General features: G+C 31.2%; 1 protein-coding gene across 8 annotated transcripts in view; it reads left to right on the top strand.

The window, feature by feature from the left end:
- LOC132743755 (uncharacterized) overlaps window positions 1–27,415 on the top strand; it is a 78,810-nt gene that overhangs the window by 20,898 nt on the left and 30,497 nt on the right. For 4 of the 8 annotated variants that reach the window (XM_060732319.1, XM_060732360.1, XM_060732357.1 and 1 more), the window contains exon 1: window positions 6,268–6,424. The exons of 2 other annotated variants lie outside the window; for them this stretch is intronic. The gene's annotated coding sequence lies outside the window, so the exon portion shown is untranslated. Of the gene's footprint in view, window positions 1–6,267; window positions 6,425–10,645; window positions 10,669–19,823; window positions 19,946–27,415 lie in introns of those variants that run through there. 2 more of the 8 variants (XM_060732347.1, XM_060732327.1) reach the window with 2 other exon arrangements.

A 27,415-nucleotide genomic window follows, 5' to 3' on the forward strand; every position in this document is an offset into this window, starting at 1 on the left:
ATAATAGCTTAAAACTTAAAAGATAGTTCAAGAAGTGTGTATCATTTATAACAAAATAGAGAAAAACAGAATCCCTAAAGAAAATCCAACACAACAAAATTGAAAATGTTGCAGGCTCGGTTTGATTGAGCCTGTTCATGGACGGTACTGGAAAGTGCAAGTTACCGTCCACGCCCCCTAGCACCGGCTTAAGCAGAATTCAACATTTAACACGAAAATGGTGAAATTTTGATTTTGGAAACATCCGCAGATGTGTTCATACGGCGGTTATCATGGAACCTTCAATGTGACACTTCCGTGCCATTCCATGAAAAGCGGCTTATGGTCCCCAAGTAAAAAATGCTTTTGCCATAAACGAGAAAACAATTGGCGGAACTAACTAAAATGGAATTTTGAAAGGGGATCTGAGGCTATGAAGCCTGCATATCAAAGATAAGACGTCAAAAGACAAATTTAAAAAGCAGGCAACATATCCTAAGGGTGATTATACAGTATTCAAGTAGGAATACTGGAACCACCCAAATTGAAAATGGCCAAAAAGAAGAAACTAAAAGTACCACATAACAAGTATACACAACAATAATGTCGTGCTGATCTTCAAGGATCGAAAATATAACATCATTGATTAAATGTACTTTTCCTTAAATAAAACATGAATCGACACATGACCTGACAGAATATGCAACATGCATATAAATAATAAATTAAGTGCTGGTTTAAGACTAGTGCCATTTATATTTCTCACATTTTGAGAGAATAACATATGTTTTCTGTGGCAGTAATTCCTAACAGTGCAAAGAAATGTCAGTTAGTGTCAAATGCTATTTACGTGGCATTGCATGAAGAAAAATGCATTTTGTTGCTGAATTTCCGTGAACAATTTGGTCAGCTTGAACGTTGAGTTAACGATTGCAGTTTTAAAGGTTTTGAATATCGACTTATACAAAGCTGCCATCGAAGACACTGACCTTCCGTTCGTCTGACGGGTCAGAGTGATTGTTTAGTACAGAGAGCAATATATGGTCACTACATGCAAATAAGGCTGATGATGTCACGTGTTTTCTATATGAAATTGTAGACATTGCATATCTAAATAACATTACTTAATCAAGTAACTTTCCCTTATTTCTCCGTATTGTAGGTGATATACATATCTTTTAAATAGATGTTTTCGTTCACACACAAAACTTACAAACAAATTACAACAAAAATTAAACACATCGACTGCTCTATAGCAATATAATATAAACAAATAAATTATGTTTACTTTCCGGAAATAACGTCTTTTCCTATCAATGATGGTAACAAATAATCATTTATGATATCCCAATTATTCAGGGTGATAATACATGGGAACATCTCTAGATAGTTCTCGAGTATTCAAGATAATTATATTCGGAAATGTGTTGCATTCTGCAATTTTCCCCGTTCTTTGATATCCAAGTCCCATGTGATATTTCATTTCTCTTCGCGAATATAAGGAAAAACTACCGAGGCAAAATTTATCCGAAGGCACCAAATTGCTGAAATTATTTTCAACCTAACTTATATGTGTGTATTAAATAGTTTCCTATTTTGAATATGACTGAGACTCGTATAGAACGATTCGTGGAGTATTTCAATTCTATAAAATTAATGGGAAAAAAAGTACATAATATATACACAATCCACTGACACGACGTGTCAATTTGTTGAGTTCATTGGTATGATGATTAAGGTTGGAACTCTACCAGGACCATGGCCATGTTTCTTGATAATTATGACATCAGTGCTGGTTAGTTCCCGCAATCAGAGCTTAGGATGATTCAACTGGCCTGGTAAAAATATGTTCAAATTAAAGTTTAAGAAAAGTCATATACTTTAACAAACGTTTTGACCACACAACATCCTAAATATAATTAGTGTTTGATATAAAACTACTGTGATTTCCGTAATGAATTATCTTTTTTCCAAATATAATGTTACTGTCTATAAATGGCCATAAAATTCCATCGTTTGTTTCTTTTTTGTTTTGACAATAACTGTAGTTAAAAATACAAATTTGTTTACAATTTGCTTCCTTTATTATATATTATTTCACATTCAGTGCTACTCTCTTCCAGTAAAGGAGATTTAACGTCCTTTTAATTAAGAAAAAATATATCCCAAACTGTGATTTTATTGCTCAATAACATCACTGTTAGGAGTTCGGATGCGAGGAATTATATCACGAGGACGTATGAATCACTTATTTTTAACTGTCATATTTCTATTACCGTATATGTGTTAACTTCATGGTTAAAATATTATCAAATTGAAAACCTACGAAACCAAAATATTGTAAAATATTTTGCTTAACATATGATTGAAATGTAAATATCAGTTTCAATTTTCACGAATGTCCGAAAATACAAGGAATCGCCGTTCAGCCAGGTTATTTGACTTTTTATGTAAAATAGGAAAATAGATTCTTTCCTGAACTATAGGGCTAATGGTGTTCTTGCGTGATCTTGTTTACCCTGCATGAGCCTATACACTGGTTTCGAGTTTTAGATGTATATACATTTTAAAGGAAGAAGAAGGAGCAGAAGAAGAAGCTTGATTCTTTCATAAATATCTCAACACACAATTAAAAAAGCCGTTATAGCTCATAGTCACCTTTTGATAAATACACATATGAATAAGCGTAGGTAAACTGTTAAAACATGGCGGGTAGCGTACCCCGTTGGCGCCCCCTTTTGGAGGTATTTTGTCGTCCATTTTGTTATCATTTAAAATTAAATATTTTCATTCTGATTGGCTTAGAACAGGCGGTCTACGGGTAGAAATTTTCAAATATTGTTCATCGTATATGTTGCCGAACTCGAAAGTTCATTCAAGATTATCTTCCAAAAGGTGTATGGTAGGTCCATATGGTTGTCTTATGATTCATTTCTCTTCTGATATGTTTTATTCGACAGGTGTCTTGTCTATAAGATAATATGTGCAAGTTCGCGGAGTATTAAATCAGTTGAGATAAATATATTTAAATATATGAAAAAGAGCACAGTGTCACTGAAATCAAATTTGTTATGATACTTAAGGTTTGTGACTTACTGACAATTTTGCATAATAACAGGAAAATATAATTGTTTACTGTGTTGGCATGTGTAATCGTTATTAATGTTTATCAATGCATTTCATATATATATATAAAACTTTACTTGCTACACATGCAATAAATATTATTTTTTCATCTTTAATGAACAACCTATGGAGCTACTTATGAAGGGTAGTTATACGTTAGATCTTCATTCATTTTATATGATTAATGTACAGCTAAACCTGATCAAATTGCCAAATCTCGTTACTCAACATGACTTGGCCACACAGGATTGTGTGCATAGCTAACGAGCTATACAATCAACTATAAATTACATAATTGAAGATGATCTTCTTGCAGGTATTTACTTGCATTTACAAAAACGAAATGCTGTTTTATAATTAATTATAATTTCCGTCATCAAATATTATATTCAGCAGGTGTTCCGCCGCCCACATATGACTAAGCCAATAAGCTCGTGGCAACCGGGTTCGAATAAGATAAAAGAATAACTACATTGCATTCTTGCTCAATCTTTTTCTTGTTGTTATCAAAGTTTTGCTTATTATGTTTATTTTGCATACCTAACAATAATTTCGCACAATTGCTGTACCTTTTGTGTCATCGAAGACCAATGAAATGAAGTTGTTCATAATATTACAATCTTTTTTATGTGGTATCTCCTTTTTGCTGTTGATTTTGGTGTCTATCAACAAAGTGCTTCAATTATTTGATATACTTACAAATTGCATTAATACTCGGAATACAGATTATCTCTGATGCGTTGCTGTTTCATTTTTCTGCATTTTATTTACCTGTCGTTTCGTATCTCAAGCCCATTGCGATGCAACATCCTGTTAACGCTTCGGTATCAGTTTTAGAACATTAATAAATTATGTTTTTGTTATATTAATATGTTTTCATTACTTTTTAATGTTGTTGACGAGCTATGTTTTATTGATGTTATAAAGTATACCCGTACAAATTATTTAAATTACCCTGTGTTGAATCATTGCGTTAAGCTTTTGCTATATGCGACTTTTATATCAACTATACACTTGACAAAGACTTTAAAAAAATACAACAACAACAAAAAACAATTTCACTACAGACAGATATAAGATATGATAATATTTAAAATCGCAATTATCATGGTTTTGGATGATATTACAGGATGCCCTACACGGTCTTAGAAAAAAAATGACCCTGACCCTGTAACTGTTGAGCCCAACTAGGCTATCACACTGATTTTGAAGTATTTAATACGGAAATACTCAGGTACACTTTTTGAATGATATTCAATGGGTAACTGTTGCATGTCGTCGGATCACTAAACGAATTTGTAAAACGAAGTATATCTTAACGCAGATGTCAATCGAAAAAGAGAATGAAACCAAGCTTTCACATAAAATTTAGGTTATGGATTGATTATAAAGGCAGTTGTAGTACAGTAGGTAAGATTTGTTGAAACAATGTACATGTTACATTTCACAGGTGTTTGAAGCTTGAGGAAAGTCGCCATACTTTGAACAGTATATTGTTGCTATCATAGGTCGGTGTCAAATATTATCAGTTCTATTTAATAAATAATGACAGGAAAATAATTAAAAAGATATGCATTATTAATAATGCTGCATATGAACAAAGCAAATCATCTTTAATCCTTAGAGTAATGACGGCAACTTATTCTACCAATGAAAAAGACAGAGACATGCAGACCAAGATCAGGCGGCACATGATCATGGCTTCAACTGTTCGCTATTCAATCGGTAGACTTGTAGTCCAACTAATTATACTGCGCCACGAGTTATTGTGCTATTTTGTGTCTGGGCATCTCGCCTCTAGAAGCGTGATTCTGACCTAGAACGAAAATGTCTCAGAATCTAGCTTTGGCATGATGTCAATATATTTTGACCAGTCGACCCGGTGCATGTAATAAAATGTCCAGATTGAAATATACATGGACAAGTCCATTTAATATTTCAGCTTTTGTGCGTGGAAATGGATATTTTAATTAAATAAATTGCTATTTTTCCCATTGTTTTAATATATCATATACCACGTGTGCCTGACGTTTTTTCTTCCATTTGCTAGCCTCATCCTCTAATGTTGTAAAATAATCTTAGTCATTACGATTATTAAGCAGTAAACACAAAGAGATAATGGTGAATCTTATCGTAATTTTTTTCACTGAAAAGTATTTTCATGTAAGTGCAAATGCCTTATTTATGATAAATATTTTCTTCTTCTACTTGTTACATTCCACCAAGCCGTGAAAAAAACATGTAATAAAAATGTGCACGTCAAAAGTGATAACAGAATATTAAGCTGCTCTTTGATGACAGAAATGTAAAAATGAAAAGGATATATTTAGATTTGTGTTTGATTGTTGTTGTTTTTATTCTTCTAGAACCTCAAAACGTTCACTTCTCTCATATTCAGAAAGTTGTTTTCCACGTTTGCTCGTTCTTTCTCAGTATAGAATCCGATTTTTTAAAAAAAATTATATTCATGCTTAAAGTACTTTTAAAGTAACAACTGCCTAAATTGTTAAGGAACAATATAACAAGAAATGAACATACAATAATTATAATAGTGAGGTAGAGAAGAGGTCTAATGGTGTTGCTGTTGACTGTATTATTGTTGATGGTTATGATGATGATGGTGATGATGGTGATGATTATGATGATGATGATGATGATGATGATGATTATGATGATGATGATGATGATCATTATTATTATTATTATTATTATTATTATTATTACTATTATTATTATTATTATTATTATTATTATTATCATCATCATCATCATTATTATTATTATTTTTATTATTATCATTATTATTATCATTATTATCATCACCATTATTATTATTATTATCATTATTATTGTTATTATTATTATATTTATTATTATTATTGTTATTGCTATTATTATTATTATTGTTATTATTATTATTATTATTATTATTATTATTATTATTATGTTGTTGTTGTTGTTGTTTAGTGGTAGTGATATTGGTGATGATAATTAAACTTCAATTTCCTGCTATTATATCAACGTGAAAGTTCAAAGTACAAGTTTACCTCTTATTGTTTTTAGTATAACTGTCACATTGTCTTTCTGTTTCTATACTTTTATCTATAACTTTAACGTGCTTCAATGAAATTCACGGTAAACTAGCTACACATACAATACATAAAGTTATTGAAGGTATTCGTTTATCAGTGATCACCTTACACTGGTTTACTGAACATCTATTTTAGTGAATAATGCGTGTGTGTTAAATACAGGAACGGTGTGGATTTTATTATCTTTAAAACTCTATTCGGAACATGTGATTTATATTCTCAATAAGGTAGGATTTGAATCATAGTTTACGTACGAATTTATGTTTACATTGATTTCTTTTAGAAGTATCTAGAGTAATAGATAAAACATGTGTCATAAACTTTAAATCAACTTAAGGACATATATATTGTTATTCTAACTTGTTTTATTTGTTGTTGATTTTAACAATTTACACTACACTTACCGGTTGCTTTTATATTGGCATTTTAAAGTGGATATTAATTTTGAAAGTATTGTAAATCGCTCCATTATACATTAAGGTTTCCTAGCTTTGCTTTTCTTTTAATATATTGCACTAAATTGCTCTGCAGTTTCCTGAATAGTCAAAATATATTGACGTGCCAAAGCTTGATTCTGAGTAGTCCAACTAATTGAACTGCGCGACGAGATATTGTGCTATTTTAGTTTCTGGGCAATATCTCACCTTTACAAGCGAGATTCTGCCCAGAACGAAAATATCTCAGAACCAAGCTTTGGCACGTCAATATATTTTGACTACTACATATAGACGAGTTATGCCCAGACAATATCTCGTCGCGCAGTACAATTAGTTGGACTTTTCCTGTGTATCAAATTTTATTTAGGGCTTGCACATGAGCAGTTTTGCATGCACATTAAAATAATGGGTTGTTTACTTTGTAATCTTATCTTGCCATCTCGTTAAGTGATATACTGCCTATAATAAAGAGTCATGGCAGATAGTTTCAAATGGAATAGTGTTGCCCTAAAAAGTTACATCCTTAAAACATAGTTATCGCCGCAAGTTTTAAATTCTTAGTGAGTAAACAATATCCGCTTTTACAGCACTCTTGGAAAAGGTGTGAGCGACTTTTCAATTGCTTTTTAGATTGTGTTGATATCATGTGATAAATACAATGGTAAAAAGAAAGTTAACCATCAGAAAGACCGTCTGTACACTTTCAAGAAAAGGGCACATAAATTAAAATGCTAATTGTGTTACACTTAACATTGTAAAAAAAGTGCATTTTATATGCACGTGATTAGATCGCTATGTCTGTTAGGTAACAGAGAAACGCTTAAAGCAACGATTCGCCATTTTTAAGGAGACACTTATGTTCTAAAACGATGTTTAACTTCAAATCCGAACAACTAAAATCAATCGTTTTATATATGCATCATATTATTATACTATAGGAAGTAATACAACCACCTTCAAATCTTTGTAAGGTAATATATGATCTCAAACCAAGGTTAATATCTTGATTTGTTTTATTAAGGTTTGATTTTTTTTAAAGAATAGCAACGTTTATCTTCATATTGATATGAAATATGATCAACTGTGCAAAGGTTTCATACGCATCCATTTTCTGTTGAAGTTTATCATTATATTAACATTTTTATCTCTATTCGTCAACATACTCTGATAAACTTTGTTTCAATGTGCAATAAACTTTAGTTATAAAATAGATTCCTCAAGCAATATTTCGAATTTTGTGTCCTTTAATGTCTGCCAAAGAAGTAAGCATTTTTTAGGGCTAAGTTTATGTACCCTAGCACCGGCTTTAGCGATGTCTAATCTTCAAAATTAAATGTTTGGAACAATGCTCCTGAAGGACCAGAAAATATAACAACACTGAAGTAAATAACGGAGCAATTTTTTTTACAGCTGCCACACGGCGGATTACATCTGTTGTTGTGAAGTTTACAAATATTGAAAAAGGAAGATTTCTTAAAAGCAATGAAACTTTCTTTAATGTCTGTAAGCTTTAACTAAATCAATTAATATTGTACAATGTTAATATATATATGTCTTACATTCAGTAAGGAACGATAACATTCGTCAAAATCAATTTGAAAATGTCGCATAAATCGTTGAAAATCTACATCTTACGTCTTTTATTCCTATGCAAGAACTAAAGTATATAACTTATATCGTTCAGTTGTATTCTACTGTTCTACATGCATTTAATTACAAAAAAAACTATCTTTCATTAGTAATCATTAAACACTTATATCGATTTAGCTTTCAGCTTTCAAAATACAAGTAATAGAATATAAGCTAAAATTTAGATGTTCTAGACAAGTAATGTTTGTCCTTTATAATCTTTACGAGGTCAATGAACCTTACTCAATGTGTACTTTATATTCAGTACACTATCATTGTCTTCTTGTTTTCTTTATAAGGTAAAAATGTAGTTACAGTAAAGTATTTACAACTATTAAAGTGCAACAGTGACATATATTTTCAGCTAACATGTGTTATTATCATGTTGATATATTGCTATTTTCACCTTTATTTGTCCCCTTAAGGCGATATTGTCGAAGATTTATATATTTGTGCGTTAAAGGGCAATTTAAGTCAACAATTTTAACACTATCAAATGTTAAGAAAATTGAACATTACAATGGCCCATTTTTTGGACGATATAATTTGTTGAATATCTATTGATTTTGCAACCATTCACATAAAATATTTATATTTATTCGGATCTTCTTCCCTATACGTTTTGTTTATTATTTCCTCTTTATATACTTCCCGTATGTGAAATTTCTCAATGAAATCCTACTTGTCCATAAAGTGTACTTATTCACATTATTGTGTAAAACTTATTTACAAACGTTTAATTTCCTGGTTTTGTGACGTACTCTGATTACCACACTGTGACAGGAAACACCGTAATGAACCTATAGTTAATGTTTATGGTACACTGCAATGTTATACATACTTCCTTCCTGGTTCAATCTCAACTTAAGGTGTGAGAAATAAAAATTGATGCTGTAAGAAAAGATATTTCTTAGCGATCCATGTTTTCAATAAGATAACCGGTTCATACTATGAATAATACAAATCAGACAGAACAGAATATTTTTGGCTTTGGAAAACCTCTGTTTCTAGCAATAGTTCAAAATGACTCTGCTTAAACAACTGAGCATGATTTGTAATATGTACATATTACTTATTTTTCAAAATGATATATAAGTATTTCATCGTCGGAATAAAATAAAGAAAAAACATAGGGAGGGGTGTGAAGTTATATATTAGATATATTAAAGGGCATTCCTAATAATTAAGTTTTGTTTGTGTAAATTCTTTACATCCTATTCAAAATCCCTAGATATTTGATATAATCATCACAAAATAAATCAAACAAGTGCAATATGTCATACATGTATATGAAACACAGGAACTGTTTCTTTACCTGTGTTTTCACTAGATTTCTTTCTTCACTTTAAGTAGCAACTATTTGATTTTTTTTCTTTCATAACAAACGGAAGTTCCCTACAAACAATCCGGAAATATGTATAAACATTCTTAATGCATAAGACCGATTGCAGGATATATGCAAAACCTGACTGGAAATAATATATTTATTGAAAACATTCATCCTTATTTTTAAGTTAAATCCACGTTACATTTTAAATATGTCATGTTGGTACAACTGTAACATGACTGGAAAAAAGTGGTTGTTGTAGTTGATGATGTTGTTGTTGTTGTTGTATGAGAAAATGTACCAATGGCTAGCTAAAATCATTTTATTTGTTTACTCAACATAAACCTTAGCATTGAAACTCCCAGAATGGTTCTGAAAGCATTTTGCTTTATTGGTGGTTTTCACTATATTAAATCATCAAAGTGTGTGTGTGGGTTAAATTTAAACCAGAAATCTGACTCGATTAAATGCATTTTACCCTTGTTATAATATTATCGTTTTGTACCTGTATTAAAATAATCTGTAAAACAGGATTTTGTACGCGCTTCAGTGAAATTTACGATGAGCTTCATAATGTCAGGTTATAACTTTATCATTGATCTCGGGTGTACAGGTTTAAGAAACATGTAGTGTATTATTCGTTTGTATCATAGTTTGGAGACCTTTCTGTTGCAAATGTGTCAGGGTTTAATCGTATACATATACATGCACAGTGCGTTAACTGGAGTGCGGGTATTAGTTACCCGCACTCCAGAGCATGCCCATTGATTGGCTCATTTTTGCTGGGGTTTACATATTGTGACGGCAGAGAAAGGGAAAGCGACATAAATATCATATTCAGATGTTCGTTCATTGGTTCATTTTTGCCGGGGTTTCATATTGTGACAACAGGGAACGTGTTTTTATGTTTGACTATGATACAAAAGAGAAAGAACACCAAAACACTCGGTAATCTGATTAATACTCGGGGGCTACGCCCCCTCGTACAAATCAGATAACCTCGTGTTTCGGTGCTCTTTCTATTACTTGTTTTTAACATAAATTGAATTGTTAGTTGAACGTATAGTTGGTGATTTAGGTAAGGTTCTGGTTATTTAGACATCTTTACATCCATGTTATTTCCTTTCATGATTATTGTTTAACAGTTTATCGACAATACTCTGGCAGTTATTTGATTATTGTTTTAAGATTTATTCTTTAGATTTAGTAACTATCTTTTACGCAAATATTCTATTTTGACTACTCACATTGTAGTTGAGTTATCTTTTTTGATTTGTATAATAGTACCCTCAAATGTATTCCAGTTTCTGATGAAAACAAATGTCTTTAATGACATGATCACATGCTACATTTTGTGAATATTCATATTATAAAGTATCTTTTCTTCACTTGATTGAAGAACTTAACACAACCGACATAATAAAACAGCTTAAATTGATTGGTAAATATTCTACCTTATACTATAACCAATTTAGAGTGATTTATTGCATCCTCTCGATGTGTAAAATGGGTTATATATAAGTTTAAAAAAGATACATTTTAAATGTCATAACATAAAATTTGATACGCGGAGATGAAGAAAAGATGGTTCATTTATTTTCAAATTGTTAAAAAGTATATTTAAGGATTTACCATTTTATCTTCCATTTTTGTCTTCTTAATTCCTTACCTTTTAATCTTTTCTTTACTTTCTGTTCTTTTCTTTCCAATTTCCTTCTGATATATTATGTTCTTTACTCATTTCATTTCATTTCTTCTATTGCATTTTCTTTTTCATGTCCTTTTTCTTTCCTCATTATTAACGATTAAATCGTTTTTCAAGTCTTGTTTATGTTCTTTGCCAAACTATGTTATACTGAACATGTCGTGGCTGTTAAATCAATTGAAAATTAATCTAATAATGTAAAGGTCAAGTGTAAAGCAAATACTTTTAACCTAAAGTCATACGACATTAGACATGTGGCCACAAATGTTGCACGTGTAATAAAACATTCTTTAACATTTTCGGAAAAGCTTTTTTTTTTAATTCATCATCATTCAATATCTATTTTTGCGAGACATTTTATAACATTTCGAATGTAAGAAGGATTGCAACCAGACGAATAACTTTCATTTTTATTCAAGATGAAATGTCAAGAGAAACAAAAATGATTTCAGTAGTTATATTGAATAAGATAACATTTCATGGTTTTATGTTTCCAATATACTATTTGAAGTTTTTTTGTAATATTTTCTTCAATAGCTAATTCATTACAGAACAGAATATATGAAAACTCTTATAATGATATAAAACTACAACATCTTAACGTTAGCTAAATGCGTAAGTTTAAAATAATATTTTTAGGGCTGAATAATATTTTTAATTTGTTTAAATTAGGCCAATGACAATAATATACACATTGTAAATGATGTTTAGACTTCACATTAAAAATGGCTTAAATCGTGCCAAAGCGTAATGATCGTGGGCAATAAATCAAGAGCTTAAATTATACATTAACATAGATAGTATCTTTAAAAATAATAATACTATTATACACAAACATGTATACTCTACGATTTGAATATAATCTGTTAAGAAATTATTTTGTAAAATCGTAATGGCAAGCATTTAGGGTCGGCAGGTAAGGCAATAAGACCAGAACTCATTTATAATATTTTTATTTCTTAAACTTACCGCTAATTTAACTTACGCTTATCAATACAATAAAGATTTATTTCCTCCAAATATGTGTCAATTGTTTACAAGAGGTATATGTTGCAAGCAGTTTAAATGCAATATTTCAAGGATAGTTTATCTATACTTTATTTGGATGCACTTGGATGAAAAATCGCAAAATTGCTATTTGTTATTTCATAGTTTGTATACATATAATATTATGTTATCAGAAATGAATCATGAATCTTCTAAACTTTGTCTCGCGGGTAAAGGTACAGGGACATGGAATGTAGATTTGTATTAGATTATTGAGAGGTATATCTGAATTATAAAAGTGAATACCTGCACGATGATTAATTATTACTTTCTTTCATCATGTGCTACATTTGACAAGTGTGCCTCCTTCTTGGTTTTGCTTTCGAGCTCACTGAAACTGAGAGTAATTGAGAAATAATTGAGATATATCAGATACAATATTTTCATTATATTGCTGTCTATTTGCTTGTTGTTGTCTGTTGTTGTTGACGAAACACTCATCATCTGAAAATATTTCAATGCTATAAGTAGTAATTTTATGACGTTGCGTTTTATTCTTGGTATTTTTGATTTTTATGGTGTGTTTTTCTTCTTTATGGTATTCACTCATATAAAGTATTAAATGTTATGCACCACTGGTGTTGGATAGAGATTGTAAGTTATTTAACAGTAATAAAGTTTTATAAAAAAAAGTTTTATGACTTTGATATTTGCAGTGTCATTTACCAGTAATCATAGTAACCCATTTCTATATTTTATTGTCTTACATTGTGTTTTATCATATAAACAGGATTTTGGTATCGTTTCGTATTAAATAAGTACTGCGTCCTGTTTGGTCGTTTGCCCATAATACGACGTAACATAATTAATATTTTGTTGTTATTTTCCTGTTCGTATCTCACAATTATTTGTGCGTATACTTTTATTTTTTCAAAATATTCAAAACAAATAACGGATGATTGTGATGACTGAATAAGAACACTCTTAGCGCCAATAAGCAAAGATGTCGTCTGCGAAGCGAACAAATACCTTTCTGGTGTTTTTATTTATAGCGAGACATTAAATGTAATTTCTATATTGTTTATAGTATTTTTTACGATTTAGGTTGTACTAAACCCTAATAAAGATTTAAAAAAACATTGTATTTGATACAGCATAAAATCTTGACGTGATTAAAACATTAATAATTATATTTTATTAACTTTCATATGTATACAAGTGTAGATAGAATATCATTTTTACATTAGTGTGTTGTTTTACCCGCATACTATCCCAAATCTCGGACTGTACGTGTCTGCCGTATTGTCTACTTGTATCTATACTTCTTTACTACTTAAAAAAGAAATTGAACGCTCTATTGAACTTAACGGTATAAAGTAAACATAACGTTCGGATCGCATTGTTTAAGTTAGCAGTTAAAGTATTGCTCCCCGCACCCTTGAACGAAATTTACATGTACCTTGCATGTATTGAATGTGTTTTATTTCACTTAACTTATTAACCTAACTTATTAACTTATTTCACTTATAAGAAATAACATTTTATACCTTTGCATATCAGAAATGATCTTATGTTTAAATTTTAGAAAAATAATTATAAGAAATTTATTGAGAATTTAGCAAATTCACACACATGTATCAGTTTACATCACTATTTTATAATTTCGGAAAATAACTCATTTATTTGACTTATTTTTCAGAAAATACTCAAAATATTACATATTTACAATGTGGCCGTCTTTGAACAAACCAAATGTTTTAAATATATGTTCACATTAATGTCTTAGTTTACGATTATACGGGTCGTAAATATATAAGTTATCTAACCAGATGGCTACAATCTAGTTTAGCTATCTTAACATGCACTTTCTGTTTGTGTGAACCTTCTACAAACTTTCATATCCCGTGTAATTATCGTATTACATATACCTGATGTATCTGTTTTGCGTGTTACGTGTTGAAATTTTTATATCATAATTATTTAATGCCACCAGTATGACGACATATAATGTCACTTGTAAATATGTCACTAATACAGAAACAATTTTGTCACAAGTATAGAGACATTTCATTTCCCCAGTAAAGAGATATTTCATTTCCCCAGTATAGAGACATTTCATTTCCCAAATATAGAGACAATCAATGTCACCAGTATTGAGACATTTCATTTCCCCAGTATATAGACATTTCATTTCCCCAGTAAAGAAACATTTCATTTCCCAAGTATATAGACGTTTCATGTCCCAAGTATAGACATTTAATGTCACAAGTATAGAGCTATTTCATTTCCCCAGATATTTCATTTCCCCAGTATATGGACATTTATTTCCCCCTTATATAGACATTTCATTTCCCCAGTATGAAGACAATATATGTATACCAGAATAGAGAGATTTCATTTACCCAGTATATAGACATTTCATGTCACCAGTATAGAGACATTTCATTTCCCCAGTAAAGAGACATTTCATGTCACTAGTATAGAGACATTTCATTTCCCCAGTATAGAGACATTTCATTTCCCCAGTAAAGATACATTTCATGTCACCAGTATAGAGACATTTCATGTCCCAAGTATAATGACATTTCATTTCCCCAGTATAGAGACATTTCATTTCCCCAGTAAAGAGACATTTCATGTCACCAGTATAGAGACATTTCATTTCCCAAGTATAATGACATTTAATTTCCCCAGTAAAGATACATTTCATTTCACCAGAATAATGACATTTCATTTCCCCAGTAAAGAGACATTTCATGTCACCAGTATAGAGACATTTCATTTCCCAAGTATAATGACATTTCATTTCCCCAGTAAAGAGACATTTCATATCACCAGTAAAGAGACATTTCATTTCCCGATAATAGAGACATTTCATTTCCCCAGTATAGAGACATTTCATTTCCCCAGTAAAGAGACATCTCATTTCCCCAGTAAAGAGACATCTCATTTCCCCAGTAAAGAGACATCTCATTTCCCCAGTTAAGATAGATAAATACAGAATCCCTAAAGAAAGCCCAACACGGCAAAATTGAAAATGTTGCAGGCTCGGTTTGATTGAGCCTGTTCATGGACGGTACTGGAAAGTGCAAGTTACCGTCCACGCCCCCTAGCACCGGCTTAAGCAGAATTCAACATTTAAACAGGAAATAGTAAAATTTTGAATTTAGAAACATCTCATTTCCCCAGTAAAGAGACATCTCATTTCCCCAGTATAGAGACATCTCATTTCCCCAGTATAGAGACATCTCATTTCCTCAGTAAAGAGACATCTCATTTCCCCAGTAAAGAGACATCTCCTTTCCCTAGTAAAGAGACATCTCATTTCCCCAGTAATGAGACATCTCATTTCCCTAGTATAGAGACATCTCATTTCCCCAGTAAAGAGACATCTCATTTCCCCAGTAAAGAGACATTTCGTGTCCACAATATAGAAACATTTTATGCTACAAATACAGATACATTAAATGTCTTCAGTATAAACACATTTCATTCCATCAGTGTAGGGAAATTTAATACCGCCAGTATAACGAATGTTTGTGGCATCAGTTTAAAGCTTGGATAGTCTGCGCATCTATGAGTTCTGACTCGCCTCCTTACTACTGGCAACTCAATTTCAGTATGTGGATACACTCATGGGTTTGGATTTTTTTATAGCTTTCAAAGATTTTTTTTTTAAATACGATGCAACATGTTTATGTTTACTAGTTATATTTTCATCTACTCTTTAAAATATGCAAAGAAGAATGCTTTGTGAACAAAACAATTATATTCTCTTGGGGATTTCTTAAGACAAATAGGGTATTATGTCAGACTTGAGAAAATAAGAGTACAATTCAATAGACAATTCCTTATTCATATCATCTTGATTAATGCCATCAAAATTTCTCTTTAGGATTCATAGACATAGTTCTGTGCTTTTTTACTTTATAATTTCTCATTAGGCATATCTATTTTTTGCGTTCATAAGAACGCCTATCGAAACGAAAGTATTGTCAAGGGAGATTATTGCCTTCGTATTAATGTAATTAATGTCATACTGTTATTTATTAGGGACTATCTGTTCTCTTGTCGGTAATAACTTCTTTCATCCGAGTGAATGCCCGTTGTTTTGACCAACAAATCTTCACACTTTACCATGTGTTTACCTTAAGGCTTTTTTTCATTCTCTTGTTTTTTTCACTATTATCATTCTTTTCTTTTTTATCGCTATGTCGTAAAAGATTGGACATTCCAGTGTTTTTGTTTTGAACACATCTGTGAATGTTACTAAAATCAAAATTTTACCATTTTCATGTTAGTGTTGATTTCTGGTTAAGCCGGTTCTAGGGGGCGTGGACGGTAGCTTGCACTTTACAGTACCGTCCATGAACAGGTTAAATCAAACTGAATCTGCAATGATTTTAATTTTGCCGTTTTGGGACTTCTTTAGGTATTCCGTTTTTTTGTATGCAAATTGTAATAGCCCAAAATGAACGCAGTGAAAATGATGGCTTCGGGTGGGGGCTGCGTTCATTGAATGCCGCCTTTCCTTTTCAAGAAAAATATCATTACTCAATTAAGAAAAAAAATTGTATAGGTCACTGTTCGCCTGTTAGCCTATGCAGAAACGTTTGAAGGGATCCTTTTATATAGAAATGTAAATTCGTCTCGAAATGTCAGGTCTTTCCCTAAAAGCCTATTGAATTTTTTACAAACTGCATATGAAAACGCGATGTTGTGATGAAATTGACGAACTAGTGTGCAATTATTTAGAGAGCTGTAATTTAAGTTAATTAGATAGTAAACGAAACTTCTAACTGAAAATAAAACGCGTCGAAATATCATTTCATCCTTAAGCAAAGACTACAATTTAACGAATAATTATCTCGGGAGAACTAAACATATTTGAAAGTAAAAGCATGTCGCTCAAATTGTAATATTCTTGAGAAAATGCAAATACTGTAATGTTTACTAGATGTACTGAGACATATTTGAACCTGGTACTACATGACAGCGTGAAATGACGAATTGTCTAAAACGCGAAAACACGAACAGGTCACTGTTCGCCTGTTCGCCCCTGTCCGTTACACAACTCGGCAACTACGTGAGTAGGAATACTATTTTATTTTCACTTCACTGTTGCTGGAAGGGCGTTCGACTGTTATTGTTAAACTATTTAGTTTACATATTTTAGAAATGTAGAAACGATCAATTTTACTGATTCATTATTAAGGTACTTGGATTAAAAACAAAATCAATTCAACCTTAATTAATAGGATTCTTGTATCTACCTTTGTACACTCCTTTTACATTTCTAAACAACATTTTCTTGAGTGAGACAAAGCAGTGTCAGAAATCATGCACCAGCATTAGTGTATAACCTGTGCGGTTTGATTTCTGCGAGCAGGTGCAGTTCAAATAGATGAATGTAAGATATTGTAAAAAAATACAAGTATACACTTTTTTTGTGCGCTAAATTGTTGAATAGCTTTGATTTAAAAAAAGAAAAGACAGTCCATACTTATCTCTTGTATTAAATTGTCTATGTTTTTTTCTGTTTTTTTTCTATATATTCTTGGCGTAAATATCTTATCTAGAAACTAATATCCAATGCAGATTTCTTTCGAGAGGTGTCTTGTTTTTAATTGTCTCGGTGTTTGTTGTTCTTTTCTATATATTCTTGACGTAAATATCTTATCCAATGCAGATTTCTTTCGAGAGGTTAAGTTTTCATATCTTGTAATTGACATTGCGGCTGTATGCTATCTGGGAAAAAGTCCATTATTTCATGTAAATGTTTCAAACTTGTGAAGAAACGGTTTATTGAGTCACGTGATATTTGAAACATTTGCATTATGGGTAGTCCTGTAGATTTAAAAGTCTTCTTTTTCGATTAATTTTCAACTGATATTAAAATGGGTTCATCCGTAGTTCGTGTTACATCGGCGAATATTGTCATTTTCCGTATCTACTATTTAAAAGCGTTTGGTCTGACATTTTTAGCTCGACTTTTCTATGAAAAGGGGAGCTATCCTACTCGCCCCGGCGTCGGCGTCGGCGTCGGCGTCGGCGTCACACCTTGGTTAAGTTTTTCGTACCACCCCACTTTATTTCAGAAGTATTACAAGTATGGCTTTGAAACTTACCATACTTGTTCACCATCATAACCTCCATCTACAGACAAGAGTACATAACTCTGTCAAGGTTTTTGACAGAATTATGGCCCTTTTTTGACTTAGAAAGTGTATTGAGCTTGGTTAAGTTTTTTGTACCACCTCACTTTATTTCAAAACCATTGGAGGTATTGCTTTGAAACTGACCATACTTGTTTACCATCACGACCTTCATCAACAGACAAGAGGACATAACTCTGTCAAGGTTTTTGACAGAATTATGCCCCTTTTTGACTTAGAAAATACATTGAATATGGGTAAAATCCACTTATTGCCTTAACCCTTTGAGATATTGCTTTGAAACTTTTAATGCTATTTCACATCATTACCCCCATCTGTACGCAAGAGAAGGTAACTCTGTCAGGGATTTGTTTTTAAAAATTAAGGCCTTTTATCGACTTAGAATCTTGGTTAAGTTTTTTGTACCAGTCAACTTTTTGACTGAACTGGTTGAGATATTAAATTGAAAGTTGGAATACTTGTTTACCATCATGGTCCCAAACATGGGCAGGAGAAGGTAATTCTGTTAAGGATTTTATTTGAATTATGGCCCTTTTTGACTTAGAAACTCAGTTAAAATTTTCATTCTTGTCCACTTGTTGACCTAACCATTTGAGATATTACTTTGGAAGTTGGAGTTCTTATGTGCCATCATGAGACCTATCTGTAAGCAAGAGAAGATAACTCTGTGAAAATGTTTCTTGATTTGTACTTAGAAATTCCTAGTTAAAGTCTTGTGTGCCCTTAACTGTCAAAGTTTTGTTTTATAGGCAAGCACTAAAAAAGTCGAGCGCGCTGTCCTTCTGACAGCTCTTGTGTTGTAAACCCGCCAGTGACAAACCCGGCGGTTATAACAATGTCCCGGCGGTTACAGCAATTCAGTGTCTATCTGGCGGATAAAAAATAAAATTGAAAGATGTATGCAAAACCTAACGGGAATGAAAAAAATCATCCTTATTTTCAAAGTTAAATTCATATACCCTTCGAAACTTATCTTGTTTATATATCATGATATTACAATAATTATTGTAACATGAGCGGAAAGTAAAGTGGTTGTTGTTTTTGTTGATGTTGTTGTTGTTGTATAAGAAAAGGTACCAATGTCTAGCTAAAATCATGTCTTGTCTGTTTTGTCAACAAAAATCTTAGCATTGAATCTGAAAGCATTTCCTTTATTTGGTGGTTTTCACTATATTTAATCACCAAAATGTATGTGTGGCTTAAATGAAAACCAGAAATCTGACTCGATTAAATGCATTTTACCCTTGTTATAATATTACCGTTTTGTACCTGTACTAAAATAATCGTTAAATGGGATTTTGTACGCGCTTCAGTGAAATTTACGATGAGCTAACTCTATCGTAATGTTAGGTTATAATGAACGTATTTCTTTATCAGTGATCATGGGTGTACTGGTTTAAGAAAATTGAATGCATTAACTTGTCTGTTTTTAACATAAATTTGATTGTATGTTGAACGTATAGTTGGTGATTTAAACACTTATTTAGGTAAGGTTCTGGTCATTTAGACATCTTTACATCCATGTTATTTCCTTTACATGATTATTGTTTATGAGTTTATCGGCAATACTCTGGCAATTTTATCGGATTATTGCTTTTAGATTTATTCTTTAGATTTAGAGACTATATTTTTAGGCAGTATTCTATTTTGACGTCTGGCATTGTAGTTGAATAATCTTGTTTGATTGGTATTATAGTACCCTCAATGGTATTGCAGTTTCTGATGAAAACATATGTCTTTTATGACATGATCACATGCTATTTTTTGTGAATATTCATGTTATAAAGTTGGGTTTTTTTCCACTTGATTGAAGAACTTAACACAACCGACATAACAAAACAGCTTAAATTGATTGGTAAATATTCTACCTTATACTATAAACAATTTAGAGTAATTGATTGCATCCTCTCGATGTGTAAAATGGATTATATATAAGTTTAAAATAGATACATTTTAAATGTCATAAAATAAAATTTGATACGCGGAGATGAAGAAAGATGCTTCACTTGTTTTCAAATTGTTAAAAAGTTTATTTAAGGATTTACCATTTTAACTTCCATTTTTTGTCTTTTTAATTCCTTACCTTTTCATCTTTTCTTTATTTTCTGTTCTTTTCTTTCCAATTCCTTCTGAAATGTTCTGTTCTTTTCTCATTTCATTTCATTTTTCTATTGCATTTTCTTTTTCATTTCCTTTTACTTTTTTTTTTTTTTTTTCCTCATTATTTACGAATAAATCGTTTATCGAGTCTTGTTTATGTTCTTTGCCAAACTATGTTATACTGAACATGTCGTGGCTGTTAAATCAATTGAAAATTAATCTAATAATGTAAAGGTCAAGTGTAAAACAAATACTTTTAACCTAAAGTTATACGACATTAGACATGTGGCCACAAATGTTGCACGTGTAATAAAACATTCTTTAACATTTTCGGGAATGCTTTTTTTTAATTTATCATCATTCAATATCTATTTTTGTGAGATATTTTATAACATTTCGAATGTAATAACCATTGCAACTCGACGAATAACTTTCATTTTTATTCAAGCTGAAATGTCAAGCGAAACAAAAATGATTTCAGTAATTATATTGAATAAGATTACATTCCATGGTTTTATGTTTCCAGTAAACTCTTTGACGTTTTTTTGTAATAATTTCTTCAATAGCTAATTCATTACAGAACAGAATATATGAAAAACTCTTAAAATGATAACACTACAATATAGACATTGCATATGTCTCTTAACGTTAGCTAAATACGTAAGTATTGAAAATGTGTTTAAACTAATATTTAAGGGCTGAATAATATTTTAAATTTTGTTTAAATTAGGCAAATGACAATAATATACACATTGTAAATGATGTTTAAACTTCACATTAAAAATTGGCTTAAATTGTGCCAAAGCGTAATGATCTTGGGCAATAAACCAAGAGCTTTGATATATTAACATATACATATCTTTAAAAATAATATAACTAATATACACAAACATGTATACTCTACGTTTTGAATATAATCTGTAAAGAAATTATTTTGTAAAATCGAAATGGCAAGCATTTAGGTTCGGCAGGTAAGAACTCACTTATAATATTATTATTTCTTAAACTTACCGCTAATTTAACATAGTATTACGCTAATCAATATAATAAAGATTGACACTTGTTTACATGAGGTATTTGTTGCAAGCAGTTTTAATGCAATATTTCAAGGATAGTTTAACTATACATTGATTCACTTGGAAATAATATCGTAAAATTGTTATTTGTTAGTTCATAGTTTATATATTATCAGTCCAAGAGTTTGGAAATGAATCGTGAATCTTCTAAACTTTGTCTCGCGGGTAAAGGTACAGGAACATGGAATGCAGATTTGTATTAGATTATTGAGAGGTATATCTGAATTATAAAAGTGAATACCTGCACGATGATTAATTATTTCTTTCTTTCATCATGTGCTACATTTGACAAGTGTGCCTCCTTCTTGGTTATGCTTTCAAGCTCACTGAAACGGTGAGTAATTGAGAAATAATTGAGATATATCATATACAATATTTTCATTATATTGATGTCTCTTGCTTGTTGTTGTTGACGAAACACTCATCATCTGAAAATATTTCATTGCTATAAGTAGTGATTTTATGACGTTGCGTTTTATTCTGGATATTTTTGTTTTTATGGTGTGTTTTTCTTCTTTATGGTAGTCACTCATATAAAATTTAAATGCTATGCACCACTGGTGTTGGATTGAGGTTGTAAGTTATTTAATAGCAATAAAGTTTTATATAAAAATAGTTTTATGACTTTGATATTTGCAGTGTCATTTACCAGTAATCATAGTAACCCATATATATAATTTTTTTGTTTTAAATTGTGTTTTATCTACATTCCATTAAACAGGATTTTGCTCCCGTTTCGTATTAAATAAGTACTGCGTCCTGTTTGGTCGTTTGCCCATAATACGACGTAAAATAATTAATATTTTGTTGTTGTTTTTTCCTGTTCGTATCTCACAAATATTTGGGCGTATACTTTCATTCTTTCAAAATATTCAAAACAAATAACGCATGATTGTGATGACTGAATAAGAACACTCTTAGTGCCAATAAGCAAAGATGTCGTCTGCGAAGCGAACAAATACCTTTCTGGTGTTTTTATTTATAGCAAGACATTAAATGTAATGTCTATATTGTTTATAGTGTTTTTACGATTTAGGTTGTACTAAACCCTAATAAAGATTTAAACTACATTGTATTTGATACAGCATAAAATGTTGCCGTGATTACAACATTGATATATTTTATAAACTTTCATATACAAGTGTAGATATATGCAAACAGAATATCATTTTAACTTTAATTTGTTGTTTTACCCCATACTTCCATAACTTGGATAATCCAGATCTCGGACTGTACGTGTCTGCCGTATTGTCTTCTTGTATCTATACTTCCTTTACTACTTAAAATCGAAATTAGTACATAATTGTTAAACGCTCTATTGAATTTTACGGTATAAAGTAAACATAACGATCGGATTTGATTCGCCATCGCATTGTTTGGGTTAGCAGTTAAAGTATTTGTACGCACCCCGCACCCTTGAGCGAAATTTACATGTACCTTGCATGTATTGAATGTGTTATATTTCACTTAACGTGCAATTTGTGATTTAGATAAGAAATTAAATTTTATATATTTATATATCCGAAACGATCTTATGTTAAAATTTAAGAAAAATAAAAGTACGAGTCACTGTAAACATATGTTTGATTAAACATATCTTATTTAGCAAATTTACAAACATGCACCAGTTTACATCATTATGTGTATGGATTGGAAAATAAGCAAACTTCTTTAATTTCGGAAAGTAACTCATTTATTTAACAGTTTTTTTTTCCAGAAAATACTAAAAATATTACATATTAACAACGTGGCCATCTCTGAACAAACCAAATGCTTTAAATATATGTTTAACATAAATGTCTTAGTTTACGATTATACGGGTCGTAAATATATAAGTTATCTAACCAGATGGCTACAAATCTAGATTAGCTATCTTAACATGCACTTTCAGATTGTGTGAACCTTCTACAAACTTTAATAACATAACTTTAACATGTAATTATCGTATTACATATACCTGATGCATCTGTTTTATGTTTTATTTGTTGAAATCTTTATGTCATAACTATTTAAATGCCAACAGTATGACGTCATAAAATGTCACTTGTAAATATGTCACATTTAATTCATTTCCCCAGTATATAGACGTTTCATGTCCCAAGTAAAGACATTTAATGTCACAAGCAAAGTGACATTTAACTTCCCCATTATACAGCCATTTAATTTCCCCGTTATAGAGACATTTCATTTCCCAAGTATAAAGACATTTCGTTTCCCAAGTATAGAGACATTTCATTTCCCTAGTATAGAGACATTTCATTTCCCAGTATAGAGACATTTCATTTCCCTAGTATAGAGACATTACATTTCCCAGTATAGAGACATTTCATTTCCCTTGTATAGAGACATTACATTTCCCAGTATAGAGACATTTTATTTTTCCAGTATAGAGACATTTAATTTTTCCAGTATAGAGACATTTAATTTTCCAAGTATAGAGACATTTTATTTCCCCAGTAAAGAGACATTTTATTTTCCCAGTATAGAGACATTTCATTTCCCCAGTATAGAGACATTACATTTCCCAGTATAGAGACTTTTAATTTTTCCAGTATAGAGACATTTAATTTTCCAAGTATAGAGACATTTTATTTCCCCAGTATAGAGACATTTCATTTCCCCAGTATAGAGACATTTCATTTCCCCAGTATAGAGACATTTCATTTCCCCAGTATAGAGACATTTCATTTCTCCAGTATATAGACATTACATTTCCCCAGTAAACAGACATTTTATTTCCCCATTATCGATACAATATATGTCCCCAGTATAGAGACATTTCATTTCCCCAGTAAAGTGACATTTAATTTTCCCAGTATAGAGACATTTCATTTCTCCAGTATAGAGACATTTCATTTCTCCAGTATTTAGACATTACATTTCCCCAGTATATAGACATTTTATTTCCCCATTATCGATACAATATATGTCCCCAGTATAGAGACATTTCATAGACACAGTATATAGACATTTTATGTCACAAGTATAGAGACATTTCGTTTCTCCAGTATATAGACATTACATTTCCCCAGTATATAGACATTTTATTTCCCCAGTATCGAGACAATATATGTCCCCAGTATAGAGACATTTCATTTCCCCAGTAAAGTGACATTTAATTTTCCCAGTATAGAGACATTTCATTTCTCCAGTATATAGACATTACATTTCCCCAGTATATAGACATTTTATTTCCCCAGTATCGAGACAATATATGTCCCCAGTATAGAGACATTTCATTTCCCCAGTAAAGTGACATTTCATTTCCCCAGTAAAGTGACATTTCATTTTCCCAGTAAAGAGACATAACATGTCATCAGTATAGAGACTTTTCATGTCCCTATTATAAAGATATTTCATTTCCCTAGTAAAGATACGTTTCATTTTCCCAGTATAGAAACATTTTATGTTACAAATACAGATACATTAAAATTAATGTCTTCAGTATAAATACAATTCATTCCATCAGTGTAAGGACTATTAATGCCACCAGTATAACGAAAGTTTAAAGCTTGGATAGCCGGCGCATCTATGAGTTCAATTTCATTATTTAGATGCCTAAATCACTTACACTACAGTACTCCTAGTTTCTCATGCGTTTGATTATTTGTTGCTTTACTTTCTTTAATATCGACGACACAACACGTTCATTTTACTAGTTCCATTTTCATCTAATCTTTTAAAATATACAAGGAAGAAAGCAAAAAGGCTGTTAAATCAGACCTGAGCAAATAAGAGTACTCTGGTGAAACCAAATCATAGACAATTACTTATTCATATCATCTTGAGTTAATGCCATCGAAATTTCTCTTTAGGTTTCATAGACATAGTTCTGTGCTTTTTTACTTTATAATTTCTCATTAGGCATATCTATTATTTGCGTTCATAAGAACGCCTACCGAAACGAAAGTATTGTCAAGGGAGATTATCGCCTTCGTATTAATGTAATGTCTCGCTGTTACTTATTAGGGACTGTCTTTGCTCTTGTCGGTAATAACTTCTTTCATCCGAGTGAATGCCCGTTGTTATGACCAACAAATCTTCACAGTTTACCATGTGTTTAGCTTAAGGCTTATTTCTTTTTTTCCTTCATTCTTTTGTTATTTTCACTGTGTGTTTTCTTTTATTATAAATTGCATTCTTTTTTTCTTTTTTATCGCTATGTCGTAAAATATTGGACATTTTTGTTTTGAACATATCTTTGAATGTTACTAAAATCATAATTTTACCATGTTCATGTTAATGTTGAATTCTGTTTAAGCCGGTGCTAAGAGGGCATGCAGCTGTAGCTTGCACTTTCCAGTACCGTCCATGAACAGGATTAATCAAACCGAGTCTGCAATGTTTTCAATTTTGTCGTTTTAGGACTTCTTTACGGATTCCGTTTTTTGTCTATTTTGTATGCAAATTGTAATAGCCCAAAATGAACATATTGGAAATAATGGCTTTGTGATTATTTGTTTCAAGAAAAATATCATTACTCAATTTAGAACAAAAAAGCTTCATAGTATGCAGAAACGTTTGTAGCGTTCCTGTAATATAGAAATGTAAATTCATCTCGAAAATGTCAGGTCTTTCCCTAAAAGCCTATTGAATTATTTACAAACTGCATATGATAACGCAATGTTGTGATAAAAATGACGAAATAGTGTGCAATTAGTTAGATAGCTGGCATTTAAGTTAATTAGATACTGTACGAAACTTCTAACCGAAAAATGAACGCTTCAAAATATCATTTCATCCTAAAGCAAACACTACAATTTAACCAATAATTATCTCGGGAGAACTAAACATATTTGAAAGTATAGGCATGTCGCGTAAATTGTAATATTCGTGAGAAAATGCAAATAATTTAATGTTTACTAGATGTACTGGGACATACTTGGACCTGTTACTACTTGAGAGCTCGAAAAGACGAATGGTCTAAAACGCGAAAATACGAACAGGTCACTGTTCGCTTGTTTGCCCCAGTCCGTTACACAACCATGTGAGTTGGAATCTAACTTATTTTCACTTAACTGTTGCTAAAAGGGCGTTCGGATTTTGATAATTTTTAATGTAGAAACAACAAATTTACTGATTCAGAATTAATATACATGGATTAAAAAGAAAATGAAAGCTACACCTAACTGTAAACAAACACTGCAGATTGATCCTCTGTGGAGCAACAAAAACAGTATGAATTCTCCTCGAAATTAAACTTTAAAATCAATTCAACCATTCAAGTGAAACGTTGCCCATTGGATGATATGCTGTATTGGTTGTACTGTGTTGGCTATAATTGCATACTGGAAATCAAACTCCTTAAGAAAGAAATATATCAGAGTGCTAGACACTTTTACAGCATATTTTAATTCATTAAAAATCTAATGTTCGACTAAAATATTTAGACTTTATCGGAAACAAACATATTTTGTTAATGATAAAACCACGATGATGATAAGATTCTTGTATCTACCTTTGTACACGCCTTACAACATTTTCTTGAGTGAGACATAGCAGTGTCAGAAATCATGCACCAGCATTAGTGTATAGCCTGTGCGGTTTGATTTCTGCGAGCAGGTGCAGTTCAAATAGATGAATGTAAGATATTGTAAAAAATACAAGTATACACTTTGTTGTGCGCTAAATTGTTAAATAGCTATGATTTAAAAAAGGAAATACTTGTCTCTTGTATTAAATTGTCATGCTAATGTTTTGTTCTTTATCTATTCTTGACGTAAATATGAAACTAATATCCAATGCAGATTTCTTTCAAGAATTGTTTTTAACATTTCGACT

The sequence above is a fragment of the Ruditapes philippinarum genome, unplaced genomic scaffold (assembly GCF_026571515.1).
Source record: "Ruditapes philippinarum isolate M1 unplaced genomic scaffold, ASM2657151v2 ctg3414_1_1_1_1, whole genome shotgun sequence".
In the NCBI taxonomy this organism is placed as follows: Eukaryota; Metazoa; Mollusca; class Bivalvia; order Venerida; family Veneridae; genus Ruditapes; species Ruditapes philippinarum.